This window comes from Microtus pennsylvanicus, chromosome 12, assembly GCF_037038515.1.
Source record: "Microtus pennsylvanicus isolate mMicPen1 chromosome 12, mMicPen1.hap1, whole genome shotgun sequence".
In the NCBI taxonomy this organism is placed as follows: Eukaryota; Metazoa; Chordata; class Mammalia; order Rodentia; family Cricetidae; genus Microtus; species Microtus pennsylvanicus.
In genome coordinates, this window is record NC_134590.1 from 49,312,022 (window position 1) to 49,327,553 (window position 15,532).

The 15,532-nt window shown below is 37.0% G+C and overlaps 1 protein-coding gene across 4 annotated transcripts in view; it reads left to right on the forward strand.

The window, feature by feature from the left end:
• Kcnip4 (potassium voltage-gated channel interacting protein 4) overlaps nucleotides 1–15,532 on the forward strand; it is a 1,037,063-nt gene that overhangs the window by 514,657 nt on the left and 506,874 nt on the right. The gene's annotated exons all lie outside the window — the stretch shown is intronic.

The window sequence follows — 15,532 nt, forward strand, 5'->3', positions numbered from 1 at the left end:
ATTAGAACTTTGATGCAATCCTTTTTGTGCACATGGCATCTAGTCTAGGAAGAAAGCACCCATCCTCGCCGTCACAAGCACTCATCTTCCAGGGAAACCTAAACTGCTTAATTTCAGATCCTACAGACAAGTTCAACAAAAGGAGCTTCAGGAATAGAAGCCAATACAATGGAGAAGTCTGATTTATAGACACCAACTCAATTTCCTTTGCTAACCTCCCTGCTTTGTGCAAGGATAGTTGAAATAAATTATAGGGCTCATGACAATAATTATAGTATTAATCTTTGTGTTGTCCTCTGAGTCTTTATGTCTTTGTAGTTTGATTTGTCATTTCCTCTTTAGATGTGATGGGCATGACACATTGTCGAATAAATTTGGGTGCAAACTCACATGATGGAAGGAGAATGATGTCTACATTTTAAGCAATGATGTAGTGCCCATAACATTGAATTTAATTTTTCAGGACTTTATAATTATTATTATTTAGTTGTTCCCACAAAAATATGTACCTTGAATAGTTCAATTTATTTCTTGAAAATCATTTACATATTTACCAGGTAGTGATTTGATCCTTGCTTATAATTGGTTGTCTAGAAGGGAAATTTTCTCTTTCAAATTTTTAATACAGTAATTGTGTCTGTAAGGCCTATCACCATCTATTTGCCTCTACTGGACTTGTTCTATAAATATCTCTGTGAAATGATGGGCAGCTTTCAAGGCTTGTTGGCATGGAATCAATAAGTGGCAGAAGGGACCACACGAATCAATTAGATTGTCCCTGGCAGGTTACCATGGAAGCTTTAACTCCTCAGAGAACTTCACTTATCTCGGAGTAGGAGTCTCTACATTTCTTTAATTAGAACAGATGTAATTTATTTAGTAATGGAAAATTTATCTGAGCAAGTTCTGTGAGGTGTCAGACAAAATTCAGCCAGCCATGCATGTTCAGGGGAAACTCATGTAAGGATTCAAGCACTTCTAATGAAAATCTTTTCCAAGAGAAAATATAGAACATAAAATCATTCACATTTTGAAAATGAGCTTCATTAGATTATAAAGCACTTGAGCTTGGTATTCTAATAATAAGCAGTGGTTCTTAGATTAACTTCCACTGTGGATGCAATAACCTGACACATTTATTTATTTAGTCAGTCTGTTGTATTAACTGCCTTTTAGTATTATAATAATTTAATCAAAGGCATCTTTTTGCTCTTATTTTACTGAAAACTAAGAAATATTCATTAGGTTTACCATACCCCTTAGTAAAGCCTAGAAACTAGAGAGTTAGACTTTTTTTGGTGGGAGGTTCTCTACTTTCTATCCAGTGTATTTACTCATATGTTTGTTTTGGGAATTATTATCTCTAGGGTACTCTGTCATGGCAGCTACCTTTGTGGTACTTCTCCACACTGCATACATGCTATGAAACACACAAGGGTAGCCTGGGTCTTATTCTTCTGATAAAATGGACAATTCTTACATTTAAATATTTTACATGCCCTTCCCTTGTTATCTTTCTAATGTGCTGCAGTTCTTTTGGTTTTTAAAATAAGAACTATTACTCACAGAATAAGACAGTAATCCAAAGTAAATATAGGCTTCCCTTGTTCAGAAGGGATGAGCATGATGTTGAGGAAGACTTAACTGGGGTAGGAGGTCCTTCTGTTTATGTGTTGCTTTCATTGGGTAATGAATAAAAAACCTGCCTTGGCCTCGTTGATAAGACAGAACTTAGGTAAGCAGAGTAGACAGAACTGAATGCTGGGAAGAAGGGCAGAGTGACAAGCCATGGATCTCCTGTCTGAGATGGACGCTGATTAGAATCTTGCTAGTAAGCCACAGTCACGTGGTAATACACAGATTAGCAGAAATGGGTTAAATTAAGATGTAAGAATTAGCCAATAAGAAGTTAGAGCTAATGAGCCAGAGAGTGTTTAAATGAAAACTGGTTCTGTGTGATTATTTCGGGTGTAAGAGAGTCAGAAGGCTGGGACAAACAAAGGGCCCCTGCTCTCCATGCAACACTTGACTTCAAGACTCTTGCCTTAATTCTGATCCAGAGGGACTCTGCTTCAAGAGACATGATTTAGCACACACGTATCAAGGGTGTATGACTCAGCGGTAGGCAGAATGTAAAGGAAAATGATAACAATAAAAAGCCCCATTCTGTGGACCATATGACTAACACACTTCCAGGAACTGCTGCTTTTGAATACTTGAGTGACCCATTTGCAAGCTGTTGGGGAACTTAAATCTGCGTGAAGTTTATGCACAGTCCTTAAATTAACACAGTAAGTGATTTTTGTTCCCTCATTACCTCTGATTCTGTACTGCTTAATTTGTGTCAATGTTGTTTAACATTATTTAGCAAGAATAATGTGAAATAAACTGTGTTTCTCCTGTCATTGAAGTCCCACACAATGTGAAGATAAGCATGTTTGAGGATAGAGTTTGTATCTTATTCACAAAAGGGAAAGAAAAGTAGTCTTCTCAGCATATCCAATTCTCAAGGATTGTTTCCTCAGCCATATTCACCACACCTAAGGAGGATGCTCCTGTAGCTCTTTCCCTCTTTCCTGGCCCCTCACCAGATTTTGTTCCATCTTCAAGATAGCCGAAGTTAGCATTTCTGAGGCTTGCAAATAAGCTCCCTGGTTTCACAGGTAGTGAAAAATAAACATTAAATTACCCTGATCCATCCTTTTATATACAATATATTTATTTCTTTTCATTACAATGCTAAAGTACCCATGATTTGAAACAGCACTTACTATCATTTCTAAAATAACTCTTTGTTTGAGATAAAATCTGACTATGTAACCCTGCTACCTTTAAATGTGGGCCAGTCTGGCCTCAAATGCTAGAGATCCACCCATCTCTGCCTTCCAGTACTTGTATAGAAAGTCCAATACTTGTAAATAAAGCCACCACGACTGGCTAAAATCAATCTTTTGTAGCACCTTTTATATACTATATAAGTTATCCATACCTGAAATCATTGATTGTTTTTTTTAATTCAGCTATCCCATTATTAATATTCATGCCAGTTTATACTAGTGACCTGCCCTGCACGCTCTAACCATCTCTGTTGCAGTTTTTTTCTCATAAATCCGTCATGTATGGGGCACTGGACTGGGAGATTCCTGGGTGCTACGCTGGTGCTCTACCAACTGACCTATACTCTCACCTTGGATGTCTAGTAATTTAAGAACTGGTCAAGGAGACTGTGTGGTATTGGTAGAAACATGTTTGTGTGAAAGACTGATGCAATTTTTATTTATATCCTCAATAATTATTTTCAATAAATAATGACATTTTGTGAATTTTCTAGATATATTTTAACACTCTCAGGACAAAATGTCCAAATGTTGAGGGTAAAAAGTGCTATCATCAAAATCACATGAGCCTCTACTTTCATTTCTTTTTTGAAGACTTTAGCAGTGTTGCTTCAAATAGACTAGAAGCTATGATTACTTTTTTAAAACATGCTTGCTGTGATCTTTAATGCATAAAGCCAAACTCCATGATAACTGTAGCTGATTTTCAAAGGAAAATAGGTTTATAACTATTGAGCTGGAAAACTTGAAGAAAGAACACTCTACTGTTTGATTAATTGAGAACACAAAAACTTCAAAGATAAGGAATTTAAGATAAATAAAGCAACAAGGAAATAACTGTCTAATTTTCTGAAAGGCGAAGTACAATTCTATTTATATTTTCGGTTTCTAGAAATATAAACATGCTTTTTAGAATATAATGCTTTCTTTCTTCTGAGTTCCTCTGAGTGAGGATGGTTGCTCCATTCTCTGAACTCCCTTTGCAGAAAAAAAAATTAATGAGAATAAATTGAACATTCCTTTAAAAAAAAATCAAAAAGTTTTTTTTGTTTGTTTATGTGTGTACGCATGTGAGCACATATGTGTGCCTCCTTGTCTGTGTGCAGGTTTCTGTAGAATCCAGGAGATTTCAGAGTCCCTGTAACCAGAGTTAAAGGTTGTGACCTCCCCATATGAGTTCCAGAAAATAAGCCAGGGTCCCCTGCAAATGCAGCAACCACACTCAGAATATAAGCTATCTCTTAGACACATCAAGCAATCTTATGAAAGTCTTGGTAGGTTGGTTTTTTTTTTTTTTGCCTAGCCACTACTGACATTAAAATATAAAAACATGTCAGCAGTATGAAGATTAACAGCATGTTCATCTCAAAGACGGTTTTCTAAATTTAGAGAATAAATCATATTTTTCCCATTTTTAGAGTGCACACATCCCAGTTATCAGCTTTAGGAGTTATTGTGATTTTGTATATTATCAAGCATTATACTAGATGAATCTTCTTACAAACTTTGGCACAAAAAATAATGAATTTCTATGGTAAGGATCAAGACTTGTATTTGTAGAATGCATCCAACCTCCTGAAATGATGGAATTTCCTATTACACTTCTGTCCACTATATTTCACAAGCCTAAGACCCTCTTTTCATATTCCCTGTCAGTTCCCTTGAGGCTACCTAAAACAACAGCCACCATTTAATGAGAATTTACTGTATGTCAGTATACATGGTAACCTTATCCCAATTTTCAATTTAGTTCTGTATATGAAACACAAGCTATTACAATATCTACTTACAATGTCTACATAGGAAAGAATGCTGTTACTGAGACCAAGGTCACAGAGACAGTGTGTGGAGTTAGGACACGGTAAGAGGATTGCTTCTGGAGTATTTTAGAAGGGATAGACTTTCATTTTCCACACTTCCCACAGTCATCCTCTCTGTCCCCCTACACACTAGCTGAGGCCCCTTTGTTATGAATACTGTTGGTCTTTTAGTTTAGATTCTTCCCTCTCTCCTTTACTTTTCATTGACCCAAATCCTATAAATGCCTCAAAGTCCAGAGGGCTCACCTTCCTATTGAAGCTCAATGGAAAAAAATTACTTATATATACAAACTTCTTTTATTGCCACTATTTCCAAAAATACAAAGTCCAGACAGGCACATGTGGCACAGAACATTCTTTTTGGGGGGTTTCCTGTAAAGTTCTAACTCAATTTCTGACTTTACACTATTTGGCATTGGCCACTCCATTACTATCCTAGCATCAACAGAGAGGCACATGCTTCATAGTCAACCATGCATATGAATAGGATCCGTACCCATCCACCAGCTCAGAATTTTATAACACAATTATCTTCTTTTCTCTTTTTGCATTGCTCTCTGTCTTTATTTGTGTTTCAAACCTTTTAAACTCACTCCACTTCCCTACCCTGTTCCTTAGGTACCAAGGATGATCTTTCATCTCTGTTTGAGCTAATGGTCAGGATTCTGCTCTGGTAGGGTCACCACTTATTATTGTGGTTATAAACTCAATGTCCTGGATGTTCTCCATGGTTGAGTGTCATATATTCTTCTTGGGATCTACAGACAGGTATTCCCCTGATCTCCCAATGGTCTCCTCATATCTCCTTTCATAGCTACATTCTTATCTCATTTTCTTGCCTGCACCTTTTCTGACTACCCATTTAAAATAGAAAAAAGATATTCCATTTCTCCAACACACTAACTTTTGTTCTACTTCATTTTTCTCAGTGATACTTAGAACATGGATTTCAAATATTGGTCTATGTATTTAAGCTGTACTTATAGGGCTCCACTTATTTTATATGAGTTTTATAAGTTTTGGTTTGCTAATCTTCCTCTAACATAACAAGTCTATACGAGCAGGACTGTAGAAAAGTCCCGATACATAATATAAACTCATTAATTAATGATAGATATTATACTGCCTCACTCATGTTTTACTAATTGGGCCATATAGTTTGATTTCTTTTTAAATTTTATTTATTTATTAAAAATTTCCACCTCCTCCCCTCCTCCCATTTTCCTCCCACTCTTTCCCCCTCCCTCTTCCCTCCCTCTCAGATCCTAAGAGAAGTCAGGGTGCCCTGCCCTGTGGGAAGTCCAAGGTCCTCCTCCCTCCATCCAGGTCTAGGAATGTGTGCATCCAAACTGACTAGGCTCTCACAAAGCCAGTACATGGAGTAGAATCAAAACCCGGTGTCATTATCATTGGCTTCTCTGTCAGCCCTCATTGTCAGCCACATTCAGATAGTCCGGTTTGATCACATGCTCATTTAGTCCCAGTCCAGCTGGCCTTGGTGAGCTCCCAATAGATCAGTCCCACTGTCTCCGTGGGTGGACGCACTCCTCGCGGTCCTGACTTCCTTGCTCTTGTTTTTTCTCCATCTGCTCTTTATCTGGGCCTTGGGAGCTCAGTCCAGTGCTCCAATGTGGGTCTCTGTCTCTATCTCCATCCATCGATGGATGAAGGTTCTATGGTGATATGCAAGATATTCATCAGTGTGGCTATGGGAGAAGGCCAGTTCAAGCACCCTCTCCTCTACTGCCCAAGGACCCAGCTGGGGACATCTCCTTGGACACCTGGGAACCCGTCTAGAGCCAAGTCTCTTGCCAACCCTAAAATGGCTCCATTAATGAAGATATCTTCTTTCCTGCTCCCATATCCACCCTTCCTCCATCTCAACAATCCTATTGTTGTACATATACTGTGTACCCTCTACTACCTATGTTCTCAGTAATTCCAATCGATCTTTTAAGTGTAATTGCTGTGTTACTTGTTTTTCAGCTAACAAATGATTTGGATTAGGTTTTAAGTATTCCCTTTTAAGTGTTTAATAAAGCATAAATAACTCTACTTCTTACTTTAGAATATATATTTTGATTAATTTGCTCTTTGATGATTTCTTGTGTATTTAGAACATTCCAGTCGCACTCATTCCTCAACCCTCTTCTATCCTTCCTCTGTCTGCATCATCCCATACTTCCTACAACCAAGTACCAACCTACTTTCCTTTCTTTTTGTTTCATTTTTGTTTTTGCTGTGTGACCCATAGGGCTTAAGCAGGGCTACTCACATTGGTATGGATAAGAAGTTATCTGATGGGACATGATCAAATCATCAGTACCTCCATCACTAAAGTCAATGAGTTCTTCTGCCCCAGAAATCCATGTCTGCCATTAGCTCCTGGTCGATGGTACCTAAGAAGACTTTCCATGTCTGTGAATAATTGCTTAGCATGTCTCATCAAGTCTTGGGGCAAGCAATTACAACTCTTGAGCATTCCTATCCTGGAGGGCTTATGTGGTTGTCCCATGGAAAGCTGATCACTTGACACTTATTTGTTTTCATCTATGAGACTCTTTACTAACCGTCTTTCAACTCAGAGAGGAGCTTCATCGGTGTAAGCTCAGGCCAGCACTATTCTGCAAGTATAAGCATGAATATACAGAGTGCCTCCAATTCCTAAGTCTCACATTTCTCATCTAACAATGGAAGGTATAACAGTTCTTGATATTTATGATCACAACAAAAATTATACAGGAAAAGAGTTGGTGGCCTAACTTCTTATCAGTCTCTGTCACCTTAGAAATTTCTATAAATTAATGTTTTAGTGCTTATATATTCCCAATTCACAGCATTTGGTTAACTTGGCACATGTACTTACCAGGCCAATAGAATCTTCTTTAGGGCAAAAAAAGAAAAAAGAAAAAAATCTCTCTTTTCTTCTGTGTAACTTTAAACATATGTGCAACTCACTGCCTGCCTCTTAAAAGCATTAATAGTAATACTGACAACTGTCATTTTTGGGGTGTTGGTTTGGGGTCCAATATTGTGCTTGTGCTTAGAAATCTTCCTACACTATGCCAGTTTAGTCTGAGTAATTATGATTTACAACACTCAGCCAGGACATCCTACAAGCTCAAGTCCACTCAATTACTACAGTGATAAAACTAGAACCGTAACTTAGGTCTGCCTACCTTTACAATGCTGTGTGGTACTTTAATAGCTATCAGAACACTTAGATACATGATGGAAAAAAGAATAAGTAGATAGATGGACGAGTGGATAAATGGATAGAAGGACGGATGATCAGAAAGACAGATGTGAATGTGTGCTAGGCAATGATGAGCTTCTTTCTGCTGAGATAATCTTTCCAGATTCATCTTATGATCCCAATTCTATAATCTTGAACACATCTGGAGACGGTACTGCATCAATGGATCCATTAACCACATATGACCTTAAATTATTATTTCAATGTTTTTTCTTCTTTTCTCTAAACTTGAAATTCATTAATGCAAAAATTATACCTCTGTGTTACAGTGATATTACCTGAGGCCATATTTCTTCTAATAAATGCTGTTGACTATTGCAGAAAAGAACAGAGGATAGAGTAGCATATGTACGCAACTGCCGCTGTCTCCATCCCTGACTGTCGAGATCTTTTGAGTTACACTGAGTACTGGCTTTGCTACCTCAAGAAAGACACATAACCTCATGAGGCTACGTACAGATATATGGTCAAGTTAATATACATAAATGTTTTAGGCCTGTCCCAACATGCCCTATATGTTTGAAGTATTTTCACCCTTTGATTGATTTTTTTCCTGTGTACCTGTTTTAAACGTGTTTTGCTTAATTACAAATAGTGCCAAATGTTAGCGAGCATTTTAGTCATCCCAGAAACGTCACCCTAGCCATTATTTCCATTAACCACACCAGCAGCATCGCCACTCCAATGAAAGTGCACCATACAATGACAGACAATGATGGGAGTTGGTTCCAAACTCAGTCCTTTCTGAATCTAAATGTGGCCCTCCTTCAATATCCATGCCTTGACCACTTTGAGCTATAACTCAGCCTGGTGGAAGGTGCTGGAAGTTAAAAATACCTTTGCTCTATTTCACAATCTCTATGAGTTGCAAACAATAGTCCTAAGCCTGCTTGTCTAGGCAGTCTTTGGGGCATGGCTTAGATTTTTTGCTCTCTCTGACAAATGCAACAGACACTGAAAAATGCCAGGCTGTGAATGTTCCCAGGGGACTCTGTGTTACAAGCTAGTAACAGCTTTGGCTTTGCATATGTATACTTAAAAAGAAAATCCTTGCCAGGTGAAATGTAGCCTGTGTCTTTCTGTAATAGGAATCCTTATAAGAATTTCAACTAGAGTAAACTCCCAGTCAGGAACGTGGCTTTCCATTAGGTGTCTGGTATTTGACAGAGTTGGACAAGTTTGATAAAAGTATTAGCAACATTGTGTTTGAATGGTAAATATTCTTTAAGGCATAAAATCCTTCAAAATATAAAAAATATCTTACTTTTCTGGGAATTAATATACTAGTCTAGTTGTTACTGTGATCCTTCTTTTTAAAAATCTTGAAAGTAGTAAAACTGTCTAATTTTGTGGTATCTAACAGAAAGAAGGGTGCTTCTTACCACAGACACAGATGAAGGGAATAATACAAAGACACACAATAAAAATAGATTTTAGTATTTACACATTATACATACACACACAAATATGCATATATGTATATAATTTATACACATGTGTACCTATGCATAAATCATATGCATATCCACATAAGTATATATGCATATAACATATATAATAATATGTACATATATGTCTAATAAAAGACTATTTTATAATAGGTATAGCGTATGTGTATATTGTATATTATATGTATAATATATATAATATGTACATATTGTATACATTACAAAATTATCTTAGATTGAAAATTTTAATGAGGGTAAGATAGTGTTTTTGTTTTAGTCTATATGTGTGGTTTTAATAAAAACACTTGAAAATGGCCACTTTATAAACAACAAAAATTTATTTGTTCACATCCCTAGATATGGAGAAGTATAGAGTGGGAATACATGTAGATTTCATGTTTGGTGAGGGCTGATTGAAAAGGACAAGTAGGAAAATGAACATGAAAATGAAATGCTGGAGGCCAGTGGGGTGCTCCTCAACCCTAGGATAGTAGCTGTGCCTTTGAGCTAAATTCCTGTACATGTAGCTTGTCTCTTATTTTTGGAGCTGGATTGACACAATAGTCTGTGAGCCTTTTTTTTTCCCTTCTGGTTCCTTGACATGGAAGTTGCTGCCTTTGTTCTTCTATGTGCCAAAATAAGAATGTTATGCTCTTAAAATCAGGAATTTCCTTCCTATCAGCTCTTTGTGTTTTTGTTTTACTTTTTTAAAGATTAGACTTGCTCGTGCTCCGTCTCCTTCTGCTCCTGATTTGGACCTTGAGATTTCTGTCCCGTGCTCCTCTGTCTCTGTCTCCTTTCATCACTGCACGTACTGGCTTTGGGGGAGCCTAGGCAGTTTGGATGCTCACCTTTGGAGACCTGGATAGAAGTGGGCGGTCCTTGGGCTTCCCACAGGTCAGGGAACCCTGATTGCTCTTTGAGCAGATGAGGGAGGGTGACTTGATCGGGGGAGGGGGAGGGAAATGGGAGGCGGATGAGGGGGGGAGGCAGAAATCCTTAATAAATAAAGAAAGAAAGAAAGAAAGAAAGAAAGAAAGAAAGAAAGAAAGAAAGAAAGAAAGAATGGGAAAAAATAAAGATTAGACTTGACTACAAGAAGAATTTTTAGATGAGAAATATATATGCATTCACAATGGCTAAAAGATTGCTAAGATTCATGAGCATACATTTTCATGCAGCAAACTCTGAAAATATTTTCTAGATTGTAGAGTGCCTTCACTCTTAATGAAACAGGCTGACTCCACACCTGAGAGACCAAATGTCTAATTATAACCCCTTAGGGCCCTAGCCATAGACAAATTTGATGTGATTATCAACAGCCTTTGGAACTTTACTATCAGAGTTCAGAAGTGATAGTGACTACCATTCAGGGAGATGGCCAGAAAATCAAAGACCTGGGATTTGCATCTGGTGCTTATGTCAGAAGAACACCTAGGTATAATAGGATCATTAACACGAATATGAACAACATGGTCAGAGATAAGCACTCACCTATACTTAGCCTAAGCTCTGATCAAATCATAAGAATAAAACAAAATCCAAACCATCTGTACTTTTAATGCTTTTAGTTTCATCTATTTAGTAATACAAATATTCTGAAATTTTGTAGGCCAATATTTGCTAGTTAAAATTGGGTTATGTATTTTTTAAGTAGACATGAATATGTCATCCACATTACAGGCTTCAAAGTATTGCTAATATGCATCATTACTATTCTGAAAGAGTTTTATATAAATGCTCACTACCAAGGTTAATAACAGCAACAGGAACAGAATAAACAGCTATAAGGTAAAATTATATGAAATAATGAACAAACTTGATATGGATCTGAATAATCACATGTACATGTGGCAAAAAAATAATACTATGAAATGAAATTATTTTCTGATATGAATTTTTATGATTTTATTATAATATAGATAATAAAGATACAATTTAATGTATAATCATATGTTTGAACTTTAAGAGGTAATTATGATATTTGTGACTCCAAAATATTTTATTGTCTCCTTATTACCCACCATCATGATCAAAATTTTTGGAGGAAACTCAGCTCTCCTTTGACATAAGCCAGTCTTTCCAGTTCTCCTTTTTGTTCTTACATTCCTATTAAAGTGGACATGCATCATAGGGCCTCACCTACTTTTTCTTACTCTCCAATTGTGTGTCCACATGTAGCAGCCATTAATATCTGCCACTGCAAAGGACTATTTTGTTAAAAATCTAAGAGGCAAGTGTTCTCTTTCAAAAGTTCCTAATGAGTAGCTTCCTCCTGCTATGTATTCACCAAGATGTGTTATTTATTTGTTCCCCAAATGTTCTTGTCTCATGGTATCATTCAAAGTTGCCAATTTCATTTGAGTATACCTGTGATCTGCTTCCCTGTGTGACTCTTAAACAATTTTATTTGAGTATACCTGTGATCTGCTTCCCTGTGTGACTCTTCAACAGAAGATATTTATTAAACACTTATCTTGAGCCTGTTCTTTGCAGTGGCTAGAGCTTACTGAATGGAATGGTTACTATCAGCACAGATTCAGCAGCGATTTATGAAAGACAGAATACTTTTGCAGTATCTGATAAGAAACATAATAGTTATCTTGCAAAATTGTAGAAGTGCAGGATGAAAAAATATAATTCAAATATATAGATGATTTTAATTAAGATAGACTCCTGATCAACTACTTTTCAGGTAACACATGCACATGTTTTGCACAAACAGATAAATAAAATAAATGAGTGCTAAGCACATACATCATGTCACCAAAATGTTCAACACCATAAACATTAGAAAATGATCTCAAAAGTCAGAAATTGTTGTAGTATTTTAACAAAGTGGGTGTTGGAATGCACACGGCTGCAGTAGTGGACAGGTAATGCTGACTGGGGAGAAGTAACTAGCTAATTTGTGACCTTGAGCGAAGTATTTGTCTTCTTTAAACCTTCACCTCTACACCCTCCAGAGCTTATTCTGATGGTGATGGTGTATCATCTCTGAATTCAATTAGAGTTGGCACACACTGTTTCTAGACAAGAGTTCATGGATCTCAGGTGGGTTTGCGCATGTCCCTTTCCTCACACTATACAAATAGAAGTGGAAGATGAAGCTCTCTTATGCCTTAGTCTAAAGGAGATCAAATGTATTGTACTTCTGTACTTTTTTTTTCCTGTGGCAAAACAATGCCCAAGAAAGCTTTCGGAGTGTTCGAATCCATGACTTTGGGGAAGGAATGACAGCAGGCACCAGAAGTAGGAAGTTAACTGATTTCCTTTTACCTATGCACCGGAAACACAACATGGCTATAAAATCCTTAAAACACAACCTTAATGGTGGTGTGTTCTCCAGGAAAGCTTCATATCCTAATGACTCTAAAACCCTCTGCTCCAGACAGTGCCACCAGCTGCAAACAGAGTGTTCATTCAGTTCATGAGCCCGTAGAGGATAATTGTTACTGAAACTGCAACCTTAAAGAGCAAGTGTGAGAATCTGATAAGGTTTCATGAATAAAATATTTAACACATTTAATTATGATTACTACTATCATGATAATTGTGATAAACATGGATGAACTGGAGAGAAGGGTAAATAGGAGATGGCAGAACAATTCTTATAACTATGTTGCAAGTTTTTATTGGCTCTTAATTCCATGGAAAGGGAGGATGTTTCTTAAAGCCTGAGTGAAACTGACTGTGTAATTTTTAACTCCAATATCATCTATCAGTTAAAGAAGGTACAATAAGATCCCTTGCTCTTCGCAGGCTGTGAGATACTTGCTGCCTCCATAGAGGGAAATAATTCCTACCTGGCTTTGTATGTTAGGCTTGGGTTTCATCTTTATTTTAATGAAAGGTTTGGGTGCTCTAGGTAAAGATGGGATGCATTTTGGGGTCAGAAAGGGTTTGTGTTTCTTTCTACTTATCCTTATCTCAGCCCCAGCAGGTAGCCATTAATAATCTTGCTTACCAGATATGAAGATGCAGGCTTAGACATGAAATAATATTCCTTAGGTTACCCCTGGCTAAAAAGGGGCACATTCAGAATTCCAGTTTTAGGTTTTAGACTGCACATCCCATGGTTGTGCTAGCCCCTACCAGTTTTGAAATTCAATGGCTTGAAAATCAACTGATGATGGCGATGGTTGCAAGTTCTGAGACAGGAAACAAGACTAGTTCACCTGCCTCTACACCCTCCAGAGCTTATTCTGATGGTCATGGTGTATCGTCTCTGAATTCAATTAGAGTTGGCACACACTGTTTCTAGACAAGAGTTCATGCATCTCAGGTGGGTTTACACATGTCCTTTTTCTCACATTAGACAAATACAAGTGGAAGATGAAGCTCTCTCTCTCTTATGAGTCACGCGAGTTTTCGTATCCTATTAAACTTTGGACTTTCTCTTGATTCTCTCGTGTACATATTCTTGTTTACTGCAGGTACTATCCCACTTAGAGCTATTAGGTGAAATCTTCTTGTCATCTGCTAAGAGATATTTCTCCTTGGTGGTAGAAGAGAAAAGTACTAGGAAGAGAAGGAAGAGTTTCTTTTACAGCTTCCTTTTCTTCTGATGTTAAATAATTGATATGAGAGATACACAAGAACTGCTTAAGGCTGTGGAAAGCATAATATAAGCTATGAATGCAAACGATTAAATATGTTAAGTTACAAAACTTTTGGTGTTGTAATACTGGTTTTCTGTAGCTCACTCTTAATGGGTTTGTGATTCCTGAGACATGTCTCAACTACAATGAAAAAAAAACAGAGAAAAGAAACAAGTCAAAATCAGAGAAACCTGATGTTTGTGATGCTGAATAAATTAACAATTTTACTTTCTTCCCTACAAAAACTAATCATTACGAAGAACACAAGACATTTGATTCTATCAAAGGCATGGCTGTATCAGTGGTTATCATCTATCGAGAACTGACTACATAATAGATAGCATCTTTCTCTAGGAGAGTTCCACTGTAATAGGAGTGGCGGACAAAAATAGATAAGATAGAGGAGCAAATATCAAGTGCAGTTTTCTTCGTGTTTATATGTGCTGATTCATATCTGAAGCACTTGTGAAGAATACTGTACTTAGTATTATTTACCTTGGAGGTATCCCACTATATTTTTGTAACATTTTATTTTTAAAAAATTTTTTTATTCTTGATAAATTTATATATATATATATATATATATATATATACACACACAAATATATGATGAATACAATTCATTTCTAGCCCATTTCCCCTCTCCACATACCCACATAACTCCTCCAACATATATCCATCATAATTTGTTTCCTTCTATATAAATGACTAAGTATAGTTACTGTTGCCCATGTGTGCTTGTGTGTGGTGGCAGCCCCTGGAGAATGGGGAAAATATCAGTGGCCACATCTTCCTAAATGAATGATTCTCAGTCCCTCAGCTAATGTAAACTGTCAGTGGTTTTTCAGTAAAAGGTGTGACCTGGAGATACCTACTTTGTCTATGCTAGAAATTTAACTGGCTTGACCTTGTACAGGTTTTGTGCAGGTAAACATAGGTACTTTGAGTTCATGAGTGTGATATTGATGTTGTGTCAGGAAGACAGAATTTTAGGGGATTCTTCTCTCCATTCAAACTGTTGCATTATTTCCACCTCCTCTTCTGTGATGTTCTCTTGGAGTGGGTAAGTAGGGTTTTGATAAAGATGCTCTGTTTAAGACTGAAGCTAAGGAATTAAAACCTGGGTCATTCAGAAAACAGATAGGAGAATAAGATCCTCAGCCTAGATCACCCTTGTTCTCAACACTATGTTTCATTCCTGCCTAAGCATCAAAATGTCTACAAAGATGGCAATAGTGAGTTATTTAAAAATTAGAAATTAGAGAGTACAAAAACGCATGCCCTAAAATGAACAGGCAATGAATTAATGATTGAGAAAAAGAAGGAGAAGTAGGAAGAGAAGAACAAGGAAGAGGAAAAGCTGGAGGACAAGAGATGAATGTACTGACTAAGAAAAACACATCTTTGAGGCCGTTCCCAGATCTGTGAACTTGAGTCTTGTGATTGATTCTAGGGACTCTTTTTTTTGTGGACTTAAACCAAAAGACTTTGAGGCTAGTTGTGTTATCCTCAAAACCTAACTGTGTAGCATAAAGCTTATAATTTCAATTAAAATTGTGATGTATTTTTA